Source organism: Ictalurus furcatus, chromosome 24 (genome assembly GCF_023375685.1).
Source record: "Ictalurus furcatus strain D&B chromosome 24, Billie_1.0, whole genome shotgun sequence".
Lineage (NCBI taxonomy): Eukaryota > Metazoa > Chordata > Actinopteri > Siluriformes > Ictaluridae > Ictalurus > Ictalurus furcatus.
The window spans coordinates 15,001,400-15,029,246 of NC_071278.1; the positions used below are offsets into that span (position 1 = coordinate 15,001,400).

General features: G+C 38.7%; 1 protein-coding gene across 4 annotated transcripts in view; it reads right to left on the bottom strand.

Moving 5' to 3' along the window:
• The window catches only part of fam49al (family with sequence similarity 49 member A, like), a 29,890-nt gene extending 11,731 nt beyond the window's left edge, over positions 1-18,159 (bottom strand). The window contains exons 1-2 of one of the 4 annotated variants that reach the window (XM_053613024.1): positions 17,930-18,159; positions 2,493-2,585 (exon numbers count right to left, since the gene is read on the bottom strand). The gene's annotated coding sequence lies outside the window, so the exon portion shown is untranslated. Of the gene's footprint in view, positions 1-972; positions 1,234-2,492; positions 2,586-13,636; positions 13,687-17,929 lie in introns of those variants that run through there. The other 3 variants (XM_053613025.1, XM_053613027.1, XM_053613023.1) reach the window with 3 other exon arrangements.
• Positions 18,160-27,847: the final 9,688 nt, after the last annotated feature.

The following is a 27,847-nucleotide window of genomic DNA, read 5'->3' on the forward strand; positions in this document are numbered from 1 at the left end:
TACCATATCTCCATACTGCAGCCACATCAAAAAGGAAAGACTGAAAATATATGCTTGATGTGTTCACAGACTCCATTTACAAATCTGAAATGGCAGCTAGCCTTACATTGTGCATCAAATAGTGATGCAGAGAGTGGTTAAAGGCATGCGCGCACACACACACACACACACACACATATAGTACAGAGATAGCGTTTCCCAGCCGGTTTATCACTGCCCGTCTCCTGGCAACTAGCCGTATAGCTCTGTTTCCATGGCTGGATTGCTCAGTTTTCTCCCCCTCCCTCTTTGCTAGCTGGGACTTTCATCAGCCACATGCTTCCTCATTTTCGCCTGTACTTATTACAAGCAAAGGGCCACATGAGCTACAGAGCTACAGTGTACCTGGCTGGTGCTACATGGATGTCATGTTGTTTCCTAAATTTCAACAAATATATATAGAAGGTTGAGAAGCCACCAAATATCCCACATATTCTGTTCACTGCTTATTTAATGGATACCCCATAGACCTATGTTGTTCAAATCATTTGATTCTATAGCATATGATTTGCAATTTTACCTGGAAATACCCAATATATTTCATATTCACATTAATCACTGGCAAATAAGAGATTATACTGTAGGTACATATGCTAAATCATATTTTATTTCTTGGTTAATATTTCTTCAGGTCAAAAATAATCTCTGTAATATAATTATTCTTGCAAGTATTTTTCATTTTCATTAGAGAAATTTAATCAAAACACAAAGTAAGAAAATTATTTGAATTACTGCTCCACTTAAAGGTGCACCATCCACCATTCAAACTGAGACTGAGAGACGTAGTCTAATCATTAGACTCTAATGTGAACTCGACCACTTCTGTGTCATCCAAGACAATTTCACAGCTAAACGTAGCTGTTAATTATTGCTCTGCAGCTCACAATTCAACATAACATGGACATCATGACATCTATTGTTGTTATCACCTACCAGCCAGCATACGCTTGCCTTCTCCCACCTTTCTTTGTTTTGCTCTAGTTCTCTCTTGTAACAGTGCTTTGCCTCTTCCTTCTCACACTCTTCCTCCTCTGGACACTGAGGTGTTCCTTAGATCTGCAGAACCATGCGCTTACCAGCAGTCAGTCTGTGTGTCGTGTAGTCTTACAAACGCTGTGTACTTGTGCAGAAGTGGCTCTGCACCCAGCATGACACTGTTCTTTTCACACTTCTCTTTTCTGACTGCTATTTGAAGGCACATGGTGTGTGTGTGTGTGTGTGTGTGTGTATGTGAGTGAGAGAGAGAGAGAGAGAGAGAGAGAGAGAGAGAGAGAGAGAGAGAGACTGATAGACGTGTAATTTTTTGGTACTGTATGAAAAAAGAGTGTGGGCTACAGAGGATGCCCTAAACTAGGCCTGGGGTTTAGTATGTGAAAGCTTTAACAGCAGCTTCCTGTGGACAAAAAAGTCTGCTAAACAGAATTCTGTCTAACTTTGCCATCTATACAGCTTCCGCAATGAAAAAAAACAAACAAACTCTGAAAGCTTCCAATGGTACATTTTCTTCCTTATTTTTCTTTAGATGATTCTTTAGAATTTTTTTTTTATGCTTGGCTTGTGTACAATGTTAGGAAAGGATAAATCATTAATGTATGGTGTGCAGTGGCAGCTGGCAGTAGCTCTGTGGTTAAGTGTTGTGCTAGAAAGTGTCTAAACCCTCAGCTATATGTTTGGCTCATATATAGCGTTTGTGAAATGAGTAAGTATACATGGTAGGCAACTCATTTCTGCATTTAAACATATTTAGTAGTGAGGTACAGAGAGAAAGGTCCTTGCAAGTAAAGAGGAAGTTAGATTAGCAGTCAAAGCTTTGTCTAACTGTGGTGAGAATGAAAACGCCTTCTGCCTAAAACCAAACAAAATGCTTGCTCTTGTCGGACCACCTGCATTTCACTCTAGCCATGCTGTGGTTTATACATTAGTGCACTATATAGATCTAAAAATGTTCTATGCTTGATCAAAGATGTTACTACACTGCAAAAGAATGACATCTTAGCAAGGACATGTATTTTGAATAGAGTCAAATGTATCTAGTACTTCTTATTATTAGATTTCAATAAACCAAATATATGATGATTAAATTTCATTTTCACACAGTTTCTTTTTTTCTTTTTTTTTTTTTTACATTTACGTAGGCCTATATATTTCTAGAATTTAGTGCGTTATTTATTGCTTCTGTGTAAGTGTGTGTGTTTTTGTTTGTTGTTTTGTTTTGTTTGGTTTAAATGCACTACATTGCAAATTCATTTTGATTTGATTTGATTTGTTGCTATGGCCTATTTGCAGACACTTTATGACACAACACGGGCAGATTATGCAAATGACATATGCATTCTGTGGTTTTATGTTTTATTATATGTCTGTATAGTATCCTTGTTTCCTCATTCTTTGTGCCATATGGCTTCAATACAGAAAGTAGCACAGGCCACAGCTGGCCAGTTTCATACTCATACCTTTGCTTGCAATTTTCCTCCAAGAGCACTTTACTGCATCCACTGGGGGCCTGTCTGCTCCTCTGCCAGTATCACAGCATCAGCATCCACCACCTGAAGGAGAGAGAGCAAGATGTTGTTCTTGCTGGTGTTATTTTTCCAAAAATTGATTGGAAAAAAGATAGCAAGTGAGCAAGAACCACAAAGGTAGACTGAGCACCAGCCACTTTGCGGTGTATTGCGGAGACACAGGGTGCTAACACCAACCAACCGAGGTGCAACACACATGTACCTTTGTCTAGCACTTCTTGTGGGAATCTACCATTGAGATAATTATTAGCACAGCAATTCTAACCAAAAGGAAAACTTTTGGACTTTTTTTTATTTTGTTTTTTTAAAAAACAGTAAACAAGCTGTTTTTTTCATGGGGCCAGCCAACATCCTCCATGCCTGCACCAAACCGTATCTTCAGCAACTCTGACTATTTAAGTGTTTCAAATAAAAGTTCTTTTTTTTTTCTTCACAAGGCCTTGCAACCACAAAATTTGCATGTGTTCTTATCTTCATAGGAACATTTGCTCACCTAAAAAAATTACATGCATGCTGACACACACATATTTGGGTATTGTTAGCACAGTGAATATTTTTATCTAGAATTACATCAGTTATTTATTTTTATCTGTATGTACAGTATGTACTGTATGTATTAGGAGCATCCATTGAAGAAATGGAATTTATTATTTATTGTTGGCTTTTGAGCAGTGTAATCAACTCAAATGAATATTTAGTGTTGACATGTAGAAGCTTTTAGTTATTGTTAGACAGATGGTGCATTTGTTGAAAGAAGACAGGTGCTAAGACATAGTTTCTCAATTAACAAATTGATACTGGATTATAGCCCAGAATAGTTTGTTAATAATGGAGATGTAAAGTTGGCAAGAAATCTCTTAGATTTTCTCTAAGTCTAGTTTACTGGCCGTTTCAAATACGCATCTCACTAAAAGCACCCTCTCTCTCTCTCTCTCTCTCTCTCTCTCTCTCTCTCTCTCTCTATATATATATATATATATATATATATGTAAGTGTTATTATTGATTTTTCCATGTCACTCTTACATGATGCATAGGAAACCTTTCAACAGTCTGCAATCATTGTGGTGTATAGTACCAGTGGGAAATCCAACATAAAACAACAGTTCACAACAAAAATCCCAGAAAATATCTTTGTTAAATTGTGAGGAGGGTCTGTCTGCAGACTTCAGAACACTGAACATGTTTTTAAGTGATGCAGATGTTCATATATACAAACTATATAGTATGAACTCAAACACTCTTCTAAAGTTTCTGAGTAGGCACGCAGCTATAAGAAGTTGTTTTATGATTGCACTAAAAAGTTAAGATCGTATATCTTGCCAATTTATCTGATCTGTATCAGCTAGCTAGCATTAGCAATGAATATTATAAACTTTTATGAATAGTTCTTCGAAATCCTCTCAGATATCATGCCATGCTGTCCTAAGTTAACCACCTTGTGAAGGTGATGAACACTTAAAATGTCTAAGAAATCTTGTCAGGTTAGTTTATGTTAGCCAGCTAGTATTAGCAGTGTAGAATATGAACAATGTAGATTATGAACAATTATGAATATGACTAAAACTTTTCTCAGAAATCATGTCAGGTTAGGTCATGCTAGTCACTGACCAAATATGCTACTAATAAAATATGGGAAATGACAATAATGCCAGTGGCTATCTTCCTCCTGCTTAAAGATTTCAATATACTCAAAGACAAACTGTCCTTAGTCAATGATCTGCATACAAGCCTTATTGACTCTGTCTGCCAATTTTCATTATTGATACGCATCGAAAAGTCTGCTGCAACATCTGTATATAAACTAGGGGTGTAATGCTCCAAATATTCGTATCTGTATTTATATTTTGATTTCAACCCAATGTGGGCATGGCCTAAACTGCAAGGGTCTTCTTCTTCTTCTTCTTCTTCTTTTTTTTTATTAAATATGAGCCTTTCTACTCTCCCCCAAGAAACACTGGAAATTTCATAAATGGCCTCAGATGTGCACAGGATTGTTTTTTAAATCCCACTTGTACAGTACAATTTTCGTACTTGTCCACGACATTTTCTAACAAATTTTTTCCAAAATATACACAAACTAAGTTAGACCATCATGACCAGGACCAGGCAGTTAGTAAGGATGAATGAACAAACTTTGTAAATGCATTGCACAGTAACTTACATTCACATTAATGAACCTTTCTGTATCCCAAGGTCCATATCTGACTGCTTGCTCGTACACACATACATTATATCTGACCACCCACTCATATGAAAGTAAAAAAAGTACATCTAGTGACAACCAAGCCAAAACAACAACAACAAAAAAACCCAACCCAAGACGACTAGTACATTTCCTATTCATATCTATATTTGCATCTGTTTACACATTTTTTGCTCATTGTGAATAATGTATTCCTTTTCAGTTACATCCCTAACATGAACTATATACTAACTATAAATAAACATACACTAATAGGTATTAGGGCATTGTGACATACTTTTGAAACTGTGGTCTATGAATTTCTTATCACATCTAAATAAAACGCACACACACACACACACACACAAACACACAGTCTCCAAATCATCACCAGTAGCAGCCAATAAGCTTGATGCTTAATGCAGCAGAATCCACTCCATAAATCCGAAAGAATATTCATCACAGCACACAAAGAGCTCTGCTTGTTGCCATGGCTTATGAGCAACCTGCTGTCCTGCTGTGCACCACACTTACACTGAACCACACAACAGCTCCACATGAACCACTGTCCCAATTCAGCATCATCATTAACATGAACCATTATCACTACACCACGAGTGACAGAACTAGAGCAGTGTGTATTGGGGTGATGGGTGACGTACCGTATTTTTACTGGATGTAAAAACGTCTCTTCTGGTTATGTTATGTCTCCCACATCCTTGTCTAAGTGGTGTTTTTAAATGCCAGACGTGAAGTGTTTCTTTATTCCCTGATGGATTTACAGTAAGTGTATTGACTGGGCTGTATTGTTAATACATTTCAAGGGCCATACAGGGTCATCAGAGGTCAAAAGATGCCTTTGAGTCCTTGAGTTGTACGTGGATCAAATGTTATGGCGTTTGACAGTGAACTGCTTAATGGGTCAGAGCCACAAATGATTAAATATTATAGACTGGCCATTTTTTTTATGATGTGGGATGCATGATACAGCAGCGTCAGCCTTTTCACCTCTGATAGTAACAATAATCACCTCAATATTCCAATAAATTCTGGTCATAGCATTAAGGTTAGATCGAAGAGACAAGCACTATAATGACCAACCCTCGGTGAAATGTGCAACCCTCAGCTTTAATTTGATTCCTTGTGTTTCTTTTTGAGCAGAGACCTACAGTCCTCCTGTCTCTGATTTTAGCATTTAGTGCCACCTGGAGAGAGACACAGGACAATTGATGCGATACGATGATTTTATTTATGGAGTGTATGTATTGTGCTGCGTTCAAAATGAATTCAAGGGCTCTATGAATGTGAAATGGCTAACTCTCGAGATACGCTGGCCACATGTAGCTAAAGTCACTAATGAGAACACTGTTGCTAATACGGACACCAAGCATCAACTATATAAAGACTAAGGTGAATGATTTAGCTAGCTAGCACTTAGCTGTTAGGGCTTTTAAATGCACGATGACAGAGGGTGAAAGCAAGAAGAAAACATCAGGGATGTTAATATTTTCTTCAGTTGCATTAGTAAATTAGAAAATAAATAAATAAATAAAAACAACAACCTCCAGACAACTTAAGTGACACTTTCCAGTAATTACTTTTAGCATCTGCTTCAAACCAAATGGCAACATTATATCACAACTCTCACTGAATTTTGATTTCTGAAACAGTGAGTACAACAAAAGGGAGATGTTTATGTGGAATCTTGTCATAGCCATGGAACGCAAGCCCGTTTGAAAGTGGCAATATGAAAAGAAAATTTGTATATGATATTTGTGTAGCAGTCTTGTCATGTCACAGCAATCCAGTGACTATTTTTCCCATCCTGCACTGTGGCCTACAGATATGGCCGCCATGGACTGCAATTCCCAGAACACTCATTCATTTTAATCTCGCACACCTGCGTCCAATCTCACACGCACTCACAACCACAGTATAAAGAGACAGGTAGACAAAACCAAATCATAAGACATTAGCATGGACAAAAACACCCAATGGGTCATGCGATCAGCAAACAGGCATAAACGAGGCAGGCAAGAATCGATAACGAGAAACCGGAAACAAGGTCAAAGAACATGAATCAAAATGAGGAACAGGGTACAAATGCTTGGTATGGTGATAACACTCAATACTTCGCAAAGTCATTGTGTTCAAACAATCTCTATATACTGTGGATGTTAGTGCATGTGAGATTGGATGCAGGTGTGCGTGATTATAATGAATGAGTGTTCTGGGAATTGCAGTCCATGGCGGCCATGTTTGTAGGCCGCAGTGCAGGATGGGAAAGGTAGTCACTGGTTTGATGTGACATGACAAGACTACTGTTGAACCATACTCTAAAGCATGCTTTTCTGCTGCACAATATATAATTGACTTCCAATTTCAAGTTGTTCAGTAATATTATTGAGGAAGTAGTCAATTTCTCATTCTTATTTTTTTCTATTTTTTGTTTTTATTGATACTGCAAATTTATTTATAGCGTTATGATATCTACAGTACTGTGAAAATATTTTCCCCTCTCCTGATTTCCTTTATATTTGCAAATTTGACTCAGTAAATGGTTTCAGATCCTCATGCAAAATGTAATATAAGACAAGAAGAACACAAAGAAACACAAAAATAATCATTTCATTTATTGAAGGAAAAGGTTATGCAACAGCTACATCACCCATGTAAAAAAGTAACTGCCCCTCTAAACTTAATAACTGGTTGTGCCACCTTTAGCAGCAACAACTGCAACCAAACACTTCATCCGTTTTTCATGTAAGTGTGAAAGAATTGTGGCCCACTTATTTTTGCTGAATTGCTTTAATTCCTTTTAAGGTCTTTAAAATGCCGTTTAAGGTCATGCCACAGCATCTCATTGGGGTTCAAGTCAGCACTTTGACCAGGCCACTCCAGTAGCCTAATTTTGTTTCTTTTGAGCCTCTCAGAGGTGGAATTACTCTTAACCCAATTGTGCTTGAGCTTCAGATCACGCACTGATAACTGGACATTCTCATTCAGGAATTTTCTAGTAGAGGGCAGAATTCATGGTTCCATCAATTTTGGCTTGTTGCCTGGGCTCTGAAGCAGCAAAGCATCCCGACACTATCACACTACCACTATAATGTTCGACTGCTGATGTCTTCTTATTATGGAATGCTGTGTTAGCTGAAGTCTTCCAAAATGTCCACGGAACATTATCCAAAAGGCTTGGGGGTCATCAAAGTGCTTTTTTGGCAAATGTGAGAAAACCAGTGGTTTTCACCCTGCAACTTTCTCATAGATACTATTTTGTTTTCCTACTCTCTTTCTAATGGTGGAATCATTAATGCTGATCATATTTGAGGCAAGCAAGGCCCGCAGTACCTTAAATGTTCCTCTGGGTTCTTTTGTGAGTTCCGAAATGAATTGTCAATGTATTGTTAGAGGAGATTTGGTAGGCTAGAGTCTGGACCACTTCTGGGAAGATTCACCATTGTTCCATGTTTTCTCCATTTGGAGAAAATTGCTCTCACTTTTTTCTTGCTCAAGTCCCAGAGACTTAAAAATGGCGTTTTATCCCTTTCCAGGCTGATATATTTAAATAACTATCTTTCTCTTCTCATCTGGAATCTTTTGATCATGACATAGTATGCTGTATGTTGAAACTATTTAGTCTACTTCACATTACTGGAAAGGTTCTATATAAGTGATATTTAGATTCAACAGAGCACATGTGTGTGTATGTCTAGTCTAACTGAACCCAGTTATCGGTTACATTTGGTTAACTGGTTGATTGAGTAACTAAGTTACTGTTTTCACACAGGGCCAGTTGGTGTTGAATCACTTTTTTCCTTCAATAAATGAAATGATCATTTAAAAATGACATTTTGTGTTTACTCAGGTTCTCTTTGTCTTAAATATAATTTTTTATTTGAAAATATGAAAAAATTAAGTGTCACATGTGCAAAAATATAAGAACTCAAGAAAAAAAAATCCCTTTTCATGGCACTATACATCTCCATCTACTTGCTATATCAAAGGTTCTGCATCACAAAAAAAAGATACAATCTGGTAATGTAACAAGCCATGTTATCTTCACCTCTCTTGCTATTTAACCTGTATATGTTTCCTTTTCTGTAAAATAATGAAACCCAAAATCAGGAGCGAACAATGCCTGGCTGCTTATTGTTTTCTCTTGTTCTTGCATTAATTCTCGTCAGTGTGTGAGGCGTATTTCATTTTGTTCAAGCGAGTCAGGTGCTGCTCATTTGTCTTTCTTTTTTTGCCACCATGTTTCTGGTGTAAGGAAAACACATATCCCCTGGACATTGGCATGGTCGATGTGCTGTGGCTGGAACATTAGCTTAGCGCAGTGGGCAGTGGGAGGGAGGTTAGTGCAGACAAAGAGCTCAGCACTGCAGCTGATGGGAAGTGGCAATACCGGGGCTAGACTGACTGGTAATGTGATGCTATGGGGCTGAGACGCCCAGTCATCCTCTTCCTCAGTGAATGCTAGCACTAGGAAGACTTGTGCAAGAGGGACAGGAAGGAAGGGGGGGCTTTTACTGTGCCACCCTTCCCCCACATTCTCTCTGTCTGTGATGAGAGAATGGTACTGTATGAAAAAGCCAATTGCTGATCAGCATTAAGGATTACACTCGAAGTGTATAGGATCTGACCATTTTAAAAAAAGAAATCTCATTTGATGTTTTAGCTGATTTCATCTATTCACAGATTGGGTTCTAAGGTTAGCAGACTTTTGGAATATTTCAAGGTATTAATGCCATGTTTACTTGTCTTATGATAAGCAAAGATAATTAACATAATGCCTAATGAGACGTTTTGTTTTGCTTCAGTGGGTTACTGAAAGAGTTTTACTTGTATGCATGGTTTTCACACTGCATGCATTAGCTGTTGAAAGAGTGTGAGGAAGCCTCAAGGCTTTCTTCTGCTACAGTTTTGCATTTTTAAAGCTGAAAATTGCTTCTGAGGATTTTTTTTAATGAGGACCCATTTTTGGTAACAGCAATGTAAGGAAAGTGTCATTAAGCAAAGAAAAAAAAAACCTAAATATGACCAAATTGATTTGGTTTGAATGATCAGAAGGTGTTGATTAATTTTCTAGTACAGCAATTCTGTCTGTGGTTATTGTAATATATTATTCTTTCTATAGTAACAGCTCACTCAAACGATTGAATATGCTGTTACTATAGAGCTGCTTGAATGAGCTCTTCAAACGGGTTACAGTTTTTTGATTGTTTTTATTTAACAAAGAAAACATATAATCAAGTTCTCTGTAAGAACACGTACTTGTTGAATATTACTGGAAGGAATTTTGGATGTCTACGCTTTGTAATTTTCAGTAAGTTTTCCACCACAGCAGAGTCATCAGGACAGAGGACACAATGCTTTCCAGTTTCTTGGCAACATGACATGGCTGTGCATTGCTGTTTTATTCTAGAAAGGAAAAAAAACAGGTTGGTGAGGAAATGACAGCTTATATTTTAGTTAATAAGGGATAACAGGAACTAACTTGTCTTGTGGATGTTCCACAACGTTATATGTAATTATTAAAAGCTAAAAGTACGTGTGTCATTCAATAATAAATTGGCAAATTGCTGTGGTATTAACAAAAACCAACACTTTGGGACATGCTGTTATTAAAAAGTAACTTCTGCTGTATCATACAACCCTGGTGTTTTCTTTATTTTCTTATAAAAGCATGCCCCATCATGTTTTATTCCTTACTTGAACAATATCAATGAACTTCAGTCAAAATATCAAGGGCCATGATATACCTAAATTGAATTATTTATTGTTCTGAATTTTGCTGTAGATTATCATGAGGGTGAGAACTCTGTCATTTGTCATCTGTTCCTTTGTTATTTGGTCACTTTTTAAAAAAGTAAGTATTCTAATTACTTAAAATATTACCAACCCTAGGTCCACAGTATATTTCTCTCCTCTCCCATCTGAATCAATTTGTATTCCTTTGCTTCTCTTTTGATGGAGCATGGTTGCTCAAGGTCATCAGCTAATTCAGCAATCTATATATAGCAACATGTCTTACGTCTCATTGACAAAAGCTTCTATCGTTGTGCCTTTGATTAAGGTCCTCATTGAACCTGACTCATTGCTGAGTCTGAAAATGAAGAGAATGGGTATTATATGAAATTTTTGTATTTAAGTGGATAAGACAGGGAGAGAACGTTGATATCTCTAACATTTGTTATTGACATTTTACCGTGACCTACATAAAAGCATGCTCATTAATCTCAAAGTGCATCTTTCTGAGAGTCTTGTTTGGATCTGTGCCAGCAGCATGCTCTTTAATCCACTGCACGCTTATCCGATACCGAGGTGCCATGGCTGTCAGGCTGCCCCCTGTGCCCGCCGCTCGGCTGCCCTGGGCCACAGAGAGAGACGGATGAGGAGAGATGAGAGGAGATGAGAAGTTCTGTGCTAGGCAGTCCTGCCGGGACTTGTGCTCGAACTTTCCCTCCAACCCCAACGCTTTCAGACAGACAAAGCACTTCAGATTAGTTTCATCTACCCCTTGAGCAATGAAGGAGATAATAAATATGTTAATTTGTGCAGACCAGAATGTTTAAAATAGTATGGAAATTGGTTTGTGCTGTTGCCTTTAGGTTGTTAGACTAAAAATCTGAATGACCGAAATGGTTTCATTCTCAATAGTTTTTGATTAAATTAGCTGGAGAATCAATTTTGTTCCCCCCTCACATGTATGACTTTTGTACTAAAATGTTCGAATTTGTATAATATATGCTTGTCTCCCACCCTCTTTTACTATTTTTATTAGCCTTGTAATAATATTATAGGGTTATACGTGTAAGGAAATGTATGTGTCATTAAAAAAAACATGTATCAAGTTTTTCTGATAAGTCAGAAGGTATTGATTTTTTTTTAATTCTATTAAAGCAGCTCTGACTGTGGATCTGGCTGCAAGGCAAATCATTCGTTTATGTTAATGCGCTCGTTGTAATATATTATTCTTTCTATAGTAACAGCTCATTAAAATGATTGTATCTGCTGTTACTATGGATCTGCTTGAAAGTGTTTGTATGTGTATAATATATGATTTTCTTCCTCTATCATTACTTATTTTTAATATCCTTCTAATAACATTACAGGGTTATATGTGTACATCACTTGTTGGTTGGTACTGACCACTGTATAGAAATAAAAAGATCATTTTATATAGTTGATGATGCATGAAACAAATATTAACCTCCTTAAATTCCACACTTCCTCTCCTCACTCTTATACTTTATTAGATTAATTATATATGTAGCTACTACACAATATGCTGATGATCCTAACGTTTTGGAAATGTAAAAGGAGGTTGTTTAAGGTTGAAAACACTGTTTCTGACAATGTCCAGTATCCTGTTTCATCACTAGCTCTTGGTAAATGTATGGCCTCAGCATGCTGCACGCTCACAGTGCTCTTTGGCTCTTTCTCTATCAGACATGGCCATTTTTAGCTCTTCCTGTAGAAGTGTCTCTCTTCTCTGACCTGCTCTTTGTGTGTGTTTGGCTGTGAAACAGAGATTCTTGCCAAAGACTGACAGCTCAAGGCTTGTGGAGCAGCTCTCTATCATGGCCACTCAGTGTCAGGAGTGCAAAACTAGAAGGTTGCATGTCTTTGCAGTTATGCAGTCGAATTTCAGGTTAATAATTGATTATTCTCTGGTAATTAAAACATTTTTTAAAAATGATTTCCATATTAACAGAAATGACTGTTGCACTACTAGCACAAACTGCTTCAAGTGGATCAGCCAAGTATCAGTATAATGATCATCAGAAACTGTAAAAGCTTTACTTATGTGCTTTTATATATCCTAAGCCTGAACATTAATTGGCCATTTCTGTCAGTGTGTAATTAAGTTTAGTGTGGTGTGAAATGCCTTAATGGATCAATTATATTTTTAGCCATTTAATTCAACTTATTTAATATTAATGTTAAGTAGGCTATGGTATGGAAAACTGCCAAGTTAGAATCAGCAAGACGCTTAGATACTGGCAATTAGCAAATTTGAGATGTTGTTTTTTTGTTTTCTTTCCAAATCATGCACTAATCTAATGAGCTATAAAGCAAAAAATTAGAACTATACAGAGAAATCAGTAAATGCAGTATATACAATGGCAACTTGAATAGGTTATACTAATTGTAAGCTCATTAATAGTGAAATGCCTACAAGTAGCAAACTTTTAGCTTTACGTGTAACATGTTAAAAAATAATAATATTTTAATATATGATTGACCCTAAAGAATAGTAAATAATTTTCTCCTGACACCTATGCCTTTCCAATATTCCATTATTTTAAGCCTCCAGCTGTGAATACAGAAACTTTATACACACTGCTGACAGGACTGCTCTCTTCAACAGCCTGTATTTGACTGTATTCACGTATGTGAACTAAGGCTCGTGGCAGAATTGTACTGTTGGCGCATGCTAATTAGGAATTTGGGTTCCTTTTATGGGTTTATGTTTCATTCACCATTTTCCCATTATACTACTTGGTGTACTATGATGTGTTTTATATTGACTCTTTTATAGCTCTATTGTTCTTTTGTAGTATGACGTGTGTAACGTGCTAGGTCTCAGCACAGGATCTTGAACCATTTTATTAACCAGTGGAGAATTTACGTCAGTACTTCTGATAACCTGGATTGTGTGTGCTTTCATTTGCATGTTCTCTACAATCAGGCTACACAGCCCTTTTTATAGTTAGCCATGCAAACACACACACACACACACACAAACACACACACACACACACATCCACACATCCACACTGCAGCAGTGACAGTCAAAGCTGGTCTCAAGGTTACTACAGATCCCTTGACATCCCCCACTGCATCCACCCCCAACTTGTTCTCTAGATTCTCACCCTCCATACCTGCCAAGCTCATGCTCTCTGCAGAGGGGTAGTTCATGAGACCAGGAACCACTGCTCAGCACATCTTCTATAAACTGAGAACACACAGCATTACATGTCCGTTGTGCAGTAAACAGAGCACTCAAAATCCATCTTAGTCCAGCTCTACAAAACCCACTGGGTCTGTTCTCTCAGATGCCCTCTAAAACAATCCCTTTCAGCCAAACACAGTAATCCAGATCATCTAGTTCTTCAACGAGGTAATAAGCACTTTAATGTGAACAGCAGAGAGTTCAGTCTCTCTTTTTTCTTTTCATAAAGCTGATTCTTGCCCCCAAGAACCAGCAGCAAGAATTTTGCCCAGATTTTAGCTTAAGTTAATTTTCCTTTGGGACAATGCAGTTATTAATTTTGCCTATAGGACCACTAAGAAGAGATCATGGTGATACAGCAGGTTGCATTGCTGCCTCACAGCTCCAGTTCAATCCTGAGCTCAGGTTACTGTCTGTGTAGAACTTGTTTTTCTCTGTCTGCATGGGTTTCATCTGGGTTCTCTGGTTTCCTCCCATCTCCCAAAAACATGCTAGTAAATTGATTGGCTACTCTACATTGTACCTAGGTGCAAACGTGTGTGTGCATGGTACCCTGCGATGGACTGGTGTCCAATCCAGGGTGTATTGCCACCTAATGCCCAGTGTTATTGAGATGCATTGCCACCCTGACTACGATAAAGTATACTTTAGTTACTGAAGATCATTGGATGAAGGAATAATGGCAAGATTTAAAAATCTGCTAGGTGATGAAATTAATGTAGTTCAAAATGACTGTTTATAGCATTCATTCATCTTCAGTAACTGCTTTAATTTAGTCAGGGTTGTGGTTGATCCAGAGCCTATCCTGGGAAAACTGGGTGCAAGGTGAAAGCACACACACACACACACACACACACACACACACACACACACACACACACACACACACAAATGTACGCATACACATACTGTCACACCTGTGGGCAATTTAGAGTAGCCTGTCCATCTCAGAAACCAGTGTAAAGCCACTTGATGCAGAACACGCATGTGAAAACCCACACAGTGACTCAATCCTGGAGACATGATGAGTCAAAACTACCTGTTGTGCTTCTGGGGCATTTTTCAATAAATAAAAATCCTCCAAGTAGTTTGGCATCCCATTTGATCAGAAAACAAAAGTATGCTTTTTCATCCATGCTGCATTTATGTGTCATGAATATCCCGGAGAGAAATCCGGACTACAGTTCCCATCAGCCACTGCACCATGCCATCATTGTCACATGACCACCTGCACCTGACCTTCATTCATGTTAATGAGAATTTACAGTATATATAGCCACAGATTGCACTGCACGTTTGCCTTGCATTTGTCTCACCTTGCCGTTGTTTCTGTTCTGGACTTTGTGTGATGTTTATTCCTCGCCTTAGTGATTTTGCCTCGTGTTCATAGCTTCTTTTGTGTTTGTTTAGATTATTATTATTAAAAACTTAATCTGCACTTGCATCCATCTCCATCTCAACCCTGGCATAATGCCATAATATTTCTTGTTTTTGGGTTCAGAAGTAAATAAAACAGCACTAATGTTTTAGTATTCTCTCTTCATCTGTGTATACTGAGTCAGTCATTGTGACAGTTTGCATAGCCAGTCAACAATGAACAGTTCTGCTAGTCCCATTCCCGTGCACCATTACCTCCTGTTGGTGCCAATCTTGAGCAGGTACTAAAAACCAAAAACAACTGAAACCTTTGGTGCTAGGCCAGTTATCAGTACGAAATCAGTTCCAGCTTTCCGTTGTTAAACATTACAGTGAGTTATGCAGTGGAAAAAGGCCTTAGTAATAATTTTTCTTCCAAAGTTATCAATGAATGTCATGTGACATCTGCCACGGTCTAATTTGGCTCTGCATCCTCTTCCTCCTCCTCCTCCTCCTCCTCCTCCTCCTCCTCCAACAGCATCATGCTATAATGGGAGGTGAGGTTTGCTCTAAAAACTCTGTCCATGACACTATTTAAACAAATACCAGATAATGACGGCCTGCATACCCTCCATTTGAAATTTTGCGATATGTGGCATCAGAACCAGGGCTGTTGTGCTTCTGTCTTGTCCGCATTCAACCACAAGATTTACCAGACATTCATCATCACTGCATCTCCTTGCTGTTATTAAACTTACTCTATTTAAATACATACTATATGGACACACAGTACAGACTTCTGTTACGGTGTGTGTATTATGTCACTCTTTGTATATTTTAAATTGTTGTGCACATTTCTGCATTGCATTCTGTATGATATCTATTGTCATGTGCTCTAAATCTCTGCACCTCTCCGCTCACATACACCTGATCCTCAGCACTGCACAATATACCAAATTTCATGTGCATCTCAAAGACTGACAAATAGTAATAATAAAGGCAGGAAGGAGGGAAGATGTGCAAAATGTGCATTTTACATCATGTCAAACCAAGACCTTTTTTCCCCACAAGAAAATTAAATATGGGATGTTACTCATGACTGCTAAATTGAATAGACATACCTAATGAAAGGTGGGTTTTTTTTTTTTAATGAAAACTATTCTGTGATAAGAATATTCTTGTGTCTCCACCAGGAGTGTGATAATTACAATGGGACAGCTTAAAGAGGACCAGGTAGACAGATATATTGAAGAGAGGATGGAGGTGAGGAGAAGACAAACAGCTACTGGCAGAAAAATGAGAGGAATGGAAGGAGAAGCACAGGCAGACATGTTTCCATGGGCGAAGAGGAGAGATTTGGGGTAAGAAAGCTACATCATCTGCATCAGCCAATCCGGACGCTCTTAGAAAATGTTCAAAGGGAGTGTCCTAGCAACAGACGAGTAAATATCTGTTCATTTTGTATATTTGGTGGAATGTTCCCTGAGACAGTTTGCTTCATAGGAAGCATATTTCCTCTTAGTATCTATTTGATGTCTGAGATCTAGTATTTAGATGCAGAATAAAGGCATGTTTTTTTCTCTCTCCAAATGTCATTGAATAATAGATATTGATATCTTCTCACTATAGTGATTTTTATGTCCAGTATTTGGGATGCAGTTGGTAAGGTTACCAGTGTTATGTCAAGTATGTATGTGAATTTCTGCACATCTACATTAATAACAGGATTAAAGATTCAATATAAATTCTCTGTCTCATTTATTACACACCTGGGAATCTATTCATGGGGCTTAAGGGAAAAGCACACATTATTTGCACATGCTGAAAGGCCTGGTTTTGAGACTTCCAGCCAAACCCCATCATATTCTCTTGTTATGCCACTTCATTAACACATCTAGTCCTTTTCTCTTTTGTGGTTTGAATAAACCACAGCTACCAGGGAAATGAGTGGAAAAAAAGGAGTGGTTCATTCCTCCATTCACCATCTCATTCATTTTTTCCCTCCTTTCCTCGCTTTTCTTTTCTCCGTATTTGTTTCCACCCCTATTGCAAGGATGCTGGTTTTAGGTAGGTGTGAGAATGCATGGGATTAAAACATACACTTGCACACCCACACACAAGCTAATTAGCTCTACATGCTCTGCATGCCAATCTAAATGCCACATGAGCCGTAAAATGCCATTTCGAACAAAGCTAGAATGGGGTACTTGCTCAATAACTGGTGTGCTGGGCGAACTAGTTGGCATTTTTAAAAAGGAAATAGCTGACATGCAGTATAGACCGTCTGTTGTTATGGGAACTGCCGGTTTTACATTGGAACACCTTTTCACTTCACTGTTATTTATATTTGAAAAATCACTCTTCAGAACCATTTTATACTACTGAAAATAAAAGTATATATTAGTATATTAAAGCAAAACTGCAAGAGTGTGTGTATATATCTATAGATGTCTATTTTGCAGCATAGACACATGCCAGACTTTACTGAGCGTGTGTGTGTGTGCCATTGTACGGGTTTATGTGTCTATTTGCAACACTACAATGCACTGCTGAGAAAGAGGACGAGCCCTGTTTGACTGATCTCTTGCCTAGGAAAGTAGCACACCCCTCAGTTTTGCTCCCTGTCTCTTCCTCCATCCCTCCCTCTCTCGTTCCACCGGTGTAATTCTGTAAGTCTGGTTGAATAGGATGCCGGCATGGCAACAAGAGCGGCTGCCATCCCTTGCCATGTGCTACCTTCTACTCTCATCTACAGCATTGCTGCAGCTAAAATGATACCAAGTGAATTAAAGAAAGAGACACGAACGAGGAAGGGACAGATAGAGGAACTGAAAAATGGAGAAAGAGCATTAGTGATGCTGCTTACCGGCAAGAAGGGTTACAGGGAGGCAGTGGTGCTCCTGTTCTGGCTTCAGGAAAAAAAAATAGGTGACAAAAAGAGAAAATAGAGCAGCTAAAGGATCAGAGCTGAGCCCTGTTTGGAGAATACAAAGGAAGAGTATGAGGGGTGAAAAAACAGCGCTCCTTTCACTTCCCCTCTGAGCTGTTGTGTGGACTTCCCTGAACGCACGACTATAGTCAACCTCACGCTATGTGTGTGTGTGTGTGTGTGTGTGTGTGTGTGTGTGTGTGTGTGTCAGTCCCTTTCCCTGCCTGCCTCTGGCTTGCTCATGTGCTCCTCCTGCTCAGTTACCGAATGATCTCTCTCGCTCTGACTGTCTCTGCACTCAAGACTCTCTGCTTAGCAGCTGAGAAATAGTACGCTCTGTTCCATCCTCCCTCCCTCTCTTTCTCTCATGTTCTTTTCTCTGTCTCTCACTCTTACAAAGACCCTACCAGCCTATCCCCTACACACCCCCTCCCCCTGACTAACAACTGACATCCCCAAAGCCTACACAGCATGAGTGGGGGGAGTGTGTGAGTATGTGTGCTTTATGCATTTATGGCATGTTGGGGGTGTTGTTTAACCCTTTGCCATGCAATTTGCCCTCCTTCATGGCAGGTGCGTGTGAGCCGTCTCCCCGAATAAAAACAAGCCTTGTCTCTGTAGTGATGCGGCTGGTCAAACGATCTGCGTCTGGCTTGGAGTGTGTGAACAAAATTGCCATTGTTTGTACTCACCAGCCTACCTCATACTCATTCTGTCTCTTTGCACCCCTCCTCACAACAATATCTGAATACCTCTGAAGCTGGGATGTAGAGTATGTGGTACTTTGGTTGCACTTGTCCTCTGTTAGAGGCATGCTCATATAGATGGTGCATTAGCTCATGTATCAGATGTGAATTTGCATTCAGCTAATATATGATTCATGGCTTCATCATTATCATCTCTGCAGTATGCCTCCAGAATGCGCAGGGAATGTGCCAATTATTTACAGTGGCCTCCTGCAGTGCTATCGTCTATCTTACTCATATTGAATGACTGCACGTTGTTCAGTTTGACTTATACTTTGATATTGAACATGACAACCTTGCGTGATCACTGATCATTTAAACTTTAGATTATGTAGCACTATTTATTATTTTCAACATCAATCCCTGGTTGCTGCAAAGTGTTTGGCTGATCATTAGGTTTGTATGTTGTATAGTCTTTTATTCTTAGTGTAAAGTTTCTTAGAGAATCCATGTTAGTTTTACGGGTGAAACTCCATAAAAGACGATGTCGCTTAACAGGAGCAGAGGACTTATTTGTGGCTGGGCAACAGGGTCTAAACATTCAACACTTTCCAGCCTTCGGAAAGAAATAATGAGTCAGACTTAGAATAATAAATCCCTGTATTAGTCCCTGTGAACCAAGGAAAGGGAAAGAAAAACAATAACAACAACAACAACAACAACAACAACACAGTCATGTTCAATATGGTCCATACAATATAGCAAGGTGATCACATTCATTATATTAGACTAAAAATTTAGAGCCCTGACACACCAAGGCAACTGTTGGCCATCAGTTGTCAGTTTCTCATTGCCTCTAGTTTTCAGCTCTAACTCAACTAAGCATGTTCAATCAGTATTTGAGGCTGGCAGGGGAAAGCCTTCTCTGGTCCAAGTGTCAATCAATGCAGAACAATGCAGAAGAGAAACTGAAACAAGCAGAGTAAGATTAAAACATTCCCAGTAAGACACCCCACCCATACACCCACACCCACACCCATCCACCCATACACACACACACACATGAACACAAAAACATGACACTAGTGGGGGGCTTTTACTTTCATACACATGTGACCTAGAGGTCAGATATGAAGCTTGGCGGACAAACAATGACCAAATTGGAATTACTCCATTTTTGACCTCTGTGCATTTTTGCTTCAACGTGGGGGGGGAACATGGACACCTCCATGTTCGTCTTTTTTTTTTAGCAACAAGCTAGGTAGCTAACTGTGATGAATGATTACCTCCTCAAAACAGCAAACTGTATAGTTAACGTTATACATTTAATAAAGCTAATACATCTGCATGTTGATCGAAAGCAAATATTCGAATATACAGTATAACGCATTTATGTTGTATTACTTATACAATAATAATACAAAAATAATGAATGATTACTCCTTGCTATTTTATTTCCTCTTTACACTGTATATTGTTATCACCTGCTGAACTCAGGGTTGAGGAGACCATCCTGAATTACTGAGCAGGAATTCAGAGTTCTTGGGTGTTTTCATTGTTTGTTTGTTTTTTTTATTTATTTTTTTTTAGTTGGAGGTCAGAAATTACGAGTTACTACTCTTAGTCGATTACAGCATTAGGCTACTATTGTTTATATATATTTTGGGAAATAGATCCAAGTCAAGTAAAATATAAAATATCACAGGCATGTACAAAAATAACTGCATGAGTAGGATTTAAAAGAAACAGTCCCAGGCATAACTCAAGAGTTGTAGCTCAGGTTGAGGAACTGTCAGAGCCAGAATTCACAGGAAATGCCGACAGTGCTGGCATTTCTACCTCTGAGCTTTCCACCAGTGTTTCCATGGATATAGTGGACAGAAAGAAAGCCAACCCTTCCAGTTTAGGCCACACATTTCTGGTTTAAATCTGAATTTAGATACATACAGTGGTTTTTGCGGTGTAGTTACCTACAACTTTGCAATGCAAGGTGATCTTTAGTTGCCACATTAGCTTTGTTTGTCATGGCTTTTAGGTATGCTTTTCCATTTCCCACATCTCATTATAAGACTACAGTGCAGTACTAACACCTGTTCGGGTATGTAATCAGTTAGTTACCCCAGTCACTAAAACACTGGTTAATGACAGGAAGGGACTTTGCTCTAGTTCCTCTTCAACATACTCAGATCTACAGTGGAGGCTATGATCATACTGGGATGGAACATACAGACTTTTGAAGTATTTTTTTTTAACTTAATGGTTGCCCCTGGGTGGTAATTAATGAAAAGTTTGACCTCCACTGTCAATGAGTCAGCACTTTTAAATCCTTACTAATGTCTCCAAAGTAAGATCTCAAAAGCAGGTATTGAAACAGAATGAATCATTTAGACTGAATCACAAGTCAATATTACAAATGCAGAAAATTCCCCAAATTGTTTGAGAGGGTGATTTCCACAGACTGCACAAGGAGATGTACATTACAAATGCTTTTAATGTGTTTAATTATAACTTTAATTATAATGTGTTTTACTGTCTGCCACTGCTTATCTCACTACTAAGATGTCATACACCATTATACTTAGGAATGTAATGTAATATATTTCATTCTAAATATTTGCTTACAACTGTTTATTTTCAGTGATGGCTTGTCCAGTGACTTATGTTTAATCTGTTGCTGCTATTGCTTTTGGTGGAAGATTGAGGTACACTTTGGAATGGGGGAATTTATTTACATGTGTAAGCAAACAGAAGTTCAGTTTCAGTTTCAACAAAATTGAAAATACATGTACAAAAATATGCTGCTTGTCTTAGGGCCACAATAGTGAGAAATCACTGGAACCCCCTATATGTCACTTGCTGATGCATCTAATGTGACCAGTCAAGAAGTGAAGTGTGAATAAACCCGAAAATTCGCTGACTGCCTGGGTCTTTATTTAACTGCTACCTGTCTGCTATGCACTTTATGACACATTTGAGCCACGCTACACAGATAAGAAGACTGATAGGAAGTGAGATGTGGGTGGTTAAGCACAAATAACATTTTTAACCACCACCAAGCAAATACTCACTGGCATTAAACACGTTTGCCATCACTTCTTAAAAAATCAGGGACGTAAAGTAACAAATTACAAATTTTTTGGACTAGTTCCTTCAAGTGTACATGCTAATTCCATCTCCCAATTTTATACTTTGGTTTATTGTTTTCCATTTCTTTAAACTACACTGACAGTGATTGGACTCTCCTTATTATTATTATGATTCTTAGCCAATCATTTCAAATCACATAGAAAACCTGTGTGGCAAGAGTACAACTGGTGCCAACTGCTAATAATCATGGATGCTGTGGGAGGAGATGTGGAGGATGCCTCAAACAGCATTAACGTTAAAACACCAGAATATCCATGGCTGTACCTGCAAGAGCTTTTCAAAGTCAAGACCAAGAAGGGCAATAGTGTTCTCGTGTCATGTTCGCTTTGCATTCTAAAGCCTGCTGTGGAATAATTCAGTCCTCTAATTTGACAGGTAAGATTGGGTTTTATGCTAAATAGGATAGCTTGAGGTATAAGGGGTAAAAACACTCACAATGAAAAAGAAAAAGCTCACTACTCTACTTTTAAATCAGCTACATCTTAAAATGGATACGTTTAATCTAACGTAAAAGTGACAATACTTTTACTTGAGTATGATTTTTCAGTACTCTTTCCATTTACGGCCTTCAACAGATGCCCTTAACCGGAGCAACTTGCATTTATCTCATTTTTATGCAACTGAGTAGTTGAGGATTAAGGGCCTTGCTCAAGGGCCCAGCAGTGGCAGACTGAGATTTGAAATCATGACCTTCCGATCAGTAGTCCAATGTCTTAATGCCTGAGCTACCACTTTCCAACTCTTCTTATCATTATCATGCCATTCCTTTTTGTTGGATTGAAGGTTACCTCAGTTGTTAATAGCTAAAAACGGACACATAAATTAACCTCCATGCAGAACACATGGATTTTTAAGTGATTTGGCCATTTTCAGCAGTTTGAAAATAAAAGCTGACTCCACAAATAGATCTAGTAAACACATGTGTGTTGTTACTATGGCAATTAGAGACAATTTGCTGCACCATCTAACATTATTTCCATCTGAACATCCTTTTAAAACAACAGACCTACCCATCAAATTAATGTTCGAATCCAACAATTTGTGAAATTTATTATTATCCCAAATAACCTAAATATTACCATGGCCAGTGAAACTGCAAAAGCACAGCTATCTGAGAGCTTTCATTTCAGTGAGTGACCTCCCAGTGAACCCAAGAAACAGCGTGAACCTCTGCCATCTAATCTCTTCACAGCAAGTGTGTGTGTGTGTGAGAGAGATATTCTGTTCTGCTCTAAAGCTGGGCCAGTTCTGGATAAACATGATGATCTGGAAGATCATGATAATCTGCCTCATAAGGGTGTATGAGAGCATGTTTGAGGACTAATAGAAGATAAGAAACATGTAAACCTTGTTATACCTTAAATTAGATTTGTTTACAGCTTTTAACAATAGACAAAGCAGCTTTAGATTAATCCATACACAGCTTTTTATTTAGATCCCTAATGAGCAAGCAAGAGGTGAGGAAGAACTCCCTGAGAGGACATACAGCAAGGAAACCTTGAAAGGATCCAGACGTAAAAGGGACCTCATCCTCTTCTTTGTGCCACTGGATATTAATTTTTTATAGATTATCAACCACAATTCCATAATTGTGTACTACTAAGTGTGTTGAAAGGATATTCACTATGAGCATCACAGACTTTATGATTACAGCAGCACTTTGTAAGTAGTTCTTAATGCTTGATAAGGGAGCAATAAGATTATATGTATGATAGGTATAGTAGTGTGAAGGTTTGCATTAATTGCACCCTTAAGGTCTACAATATTTACCTATTATATACAGCGATCAAATCCATCAAGTAGTAAAAGCATTTTCAGTAATTATAATGCACCACTGCATCATGCTTCTTTTTGGTTACAATTATGCTTGGTATTTGTATTTGGAAGGAGATGGGTAATCTTTCCTATTTGTTTAAATATTTATTTCAGGGAAGTTTAAAGTTGAGCCATTCATAATTAATGCTCTGTCCATTATTTTATCGGGTCAGTTGTCGAACCCTGTGTGCAGCTCTAGATCATAACAATAGATGTCCATATGTCTTTTATCGCTTCCAAAAATGTGTGAAATGAGCAAGAAAATAGCAGTAAGAAGTGTGTGAGGGTGAAAAATTCACACCCACCTACTGTATTTCTGCACTAAGCTCACTTCTTTTAAGCATGACTGCAGCTGTGCAGTTGTAGAAAGCTCTGCAGAACTACAGTTCAGGGTGTTTCTTTGATTGATTATGGTGTAAATTCTAATTTAAATGGCCTGGTCATGATGAAGGCTTTAGTCATCCCTGTAAACGCACTACCTTGCTCATTTTGTATTCCACTGCAGGGGATTGGAGAGGAATTTCTCCATGTTTGTACCCTGGCCTTGCAAATTTCCGTCCCATTTTTTTGAATCAGCTAATCAGTTGGATCAGGTGTGTTAGAGCAAGGAAAATATGCAGATCAGTGATTCTCATGTTCTCGGGTATTATAGTATGTGGAACAATCAGACGTAGTCCTTTTCGATCACTGAGGTACTCAGATCTGGACTGACTCTGTATGTATGTGTCTGAAAATAACCCAGTGTAACATTCCGTAATGTGCCATCATTCCACAGAGATCAGCTTACTCTACTGTGCCCTCGCTCACGTTCTCTTTTTCTCCCCTTCCTCCTTTTCCCTCTCTCCTCCTCCCACGCTCTTGCTCAGTTCACCCCAGTAGCCTATTTTTGGCCCTTCATTCGCATCCTCAAAGAAGCTGTCTTACTCACCATCACTTGCCTCCTCCAGCTCTTCTACACACCCCTGCAACGTGTTTGCAGATAGTATAGTCCAACTGCACGTTCTATCGCCCCCGCTCACTGCTCTCACTCTCTCCTTATAAGGGCAAAATGCATTGAGAAAGACAGGGAACGGGGGCTGTACCAGCTCACACAAGCAGGTAGGGGGGCAGCAGCTCTGTCAAATACAGAGAAAGAGGGAACAAGAGAGAGAAAGAGAAAGCTGGTCCTGAAAGGACAGCGCCCAGAGATTCCCACTGTAAAGTGAGAGAGAATGATATGCAGTGTGGTGGAGAGTGAGCGGGATTAACATTTAGGTACACATTGTATTATGCACATTGTAATGATTAAGATGCAAATAAGATTTTCCTAAATATCAAAATTTATAATAAATGTACCAATCTTAAGCTCTAAAGTCAATGAGTGTGCACATGGATAGACCATTGCTCCCACCACAAGGAGTACAAACTGAATCAAAAATAATGAGTGAACATTGCCTGCAGCCGGTTTGGTTTAACCTACATACCCACAGATCCTGTTTTCACCTAACATAGCCTTATGCGCGCACACACACACACACACACACACACACACGGTGTCCATTTCTTATTTTCACAGCACGTTTCTATTCACAACAGACACTTTCTCGTACACTAAATAAATGGTCAAATCTGGAACCCTTACTAAGGACAGGTTCTGGGTAGAACCCTACATCAGAGACTGTAACTATACCCAGTAGAGTTGTTTGACAAAGCAAACATCCCTCAACTATCCAATGGACCTTTCATGAACCCTATTTCTGTTAGATTACTTTAGTGAGAACAGATTGAGGAGAATTATGTCTGAGCTTGGTTTGCGACATCACAAAATTTGAACCTATCACATAGGATATGCAGATTATTCAAGGGTAACAAGATGACAACCAAAAATATTTTATCCAGAAAGTCTGCACATGGAACTACCTAGCTAGCCAACTTAAAAAACCTTAGTGCTGAACACAATTTGTGTCTGTTAAGGTCTGTTTTGACAGGTTTGGCAAATGTTATACAAACTGCTGAAGATATCACTATTCAAATCAAGCTTCAGTCATGTTAGCATGTAGCAATAGCTATTTAAGGCAAGCTATCTAATGAACAGTTAGCTAGCTAGGCAGCTATATACTAATGTTACCAACAGTGCAATAGGTATCATAACCAAACTTGCCTAAGTGGTCAGCAAATTTGCCTCGCACCTCTAGCATTGTGGGTTCGATTCCTGCCTCCAACCTGTGTACGTGGATTTTGCAGGTTCTCCCTGTGCATCGGGGGTTTCCTCCGAGTACTCCAGTTTCTTCCCTCAGTCAAAAGACATGCATTGTAGGCTGATTGGCATTTCCAAATTGTCTGTAGTGTGTGAATGGGTGTGTGAGTGTGTATGCGATTGTGTCCTGTGATGGGTTTGCACCACAAGATCTCTGGGATACACTCCAGGCTTCCCACGACTCTGTGTAGGATAAGCAGTATAGAAAATGGATGGATGGATAACCAAACATACCATTCAGTTAGTTGAATCAACACTTGGCTGACTCTGGTAAAAAAAAAAGAAAGAAAGAAAGAAAGAAAAGCAACTGTGTACTGTATAGATGTCTCATCTTAATTAATATGTAAGTCTCAGGTTCACACATACAGTGTTACATTTCCCCCCGTGTGGCCTCTCATATATATTTTTTTGTAATAAGAAAAAGGGCAGGAGGACACAAGGCTGTTTCTAATTAGCATATCATACACAATAATAAATCTGTGCATTTTGTTTATGAAGATAAACATGTAGAGGTGTACTTAGGTAATTTTAGTAATAACTTTGGCTTTTATATTAACATTAAAACATTATTATTCAACATAGTTTATTATTTACGGGTTTAAAAATACTGTATACAATTGGGCTAGTATAATAATTCTATTACATAACCAGTGTCATGCTGTAATTGTGTTTATGGTTAGACATAGTGTTTGAGTGATTAGTGTATGTGTTTGCAATGCTGGCTTTTTATTACACAGGTGAATCACTGGACCGGTGCCACTGTAACTCATCCTGCTTTGGCTTTGACCATTTTAAATTAGATTTCAGTGCACACTAGAGGCTTGGCTTACACTGCACAAACAGCTATTACAGAGGATAATGAGAGGAATATTGCACAGTATGATACCTGTCTGCTATATTAATTAAGCCTCAAATGCTGTTGCTCACACATCAGCAGAGGTGTGAGAATCCACGTAATACTTCAGTCCTGAGTTCTTGATTCCGACTAGTCAGGAGATGTTTATTAATTTTCTATAACAGCGCGGCTCTGACAGTAGTGTTCGACTGTGAGGCAAATCACAGGTTTATATTAACGTGCTCATTTCTATAGCAACAACTTACATAGGGACTTGACTGGTGGACACTTAAATGGATTAGGAACATAGACATTTAAATCACTTCATGGTTTGGCACTTTGCTATCTTATTGAATTGCTTCTCCGCTACAGTCCGACCCGCTGCCTCAGTACCTCCTGGCTTGGACTCCTCTCTGTCCTTAGATCTTGTCTCTCTACTATGGGTGGAAGGTCTTTCAGTGTTGTAGCACCCATGAACTGGAATTCACTACATCTGAATCTTCGCAGCATCACATACATCTCAGAGTTCAAATCCCAACTTAAAACGTATCTGTTTTCTCAGTGTTATTTGTCTTTATGTGTTGCTGTGCATTTTGCTCTCAGTGACTGATTATCTGTACTGTGTTTTTCATTTTTTGTGTTTGATTGTTCATTGTTTTTCACATGTTGTGTTTGTCCAGGATTGTTCATTGTTTATGTATTGTTGTATTGCTATTGAAAAGCGTCCTTGAGCACGCTGCGTAAAGCGTGGCCTGGTCTGATGAATCAGGTTTTCTTTTACATCATGTGGACAGCCGGGTGTGCGTACATCGCCCAGCACCTGGGGAAGAGATGGAACCAGGATGCATTATGGGAAGAAGGCAAAAAGGCAGAGGCAGTGTGATGCTCTGGGCAATGGTCTGCTGGGAAACCTTGGGTCCTGGAATTCATGTGGGTGTTACTTTGACATGTACCACCCAGGGGCATTAGCTGGACTGTTATCCGGGGCTTAGCCCAGATTCTCCTTCGTGCATTTTTTTTCCAGCTCAGAAAAACTTAGAAGCCTAAGTTTCATGGATGTTTCATGGATGCTGAGGTAACTTAGCTGTCAATGTATGACATGATTAGAAAAAGTTGGATTTATCATCAAATTTGTC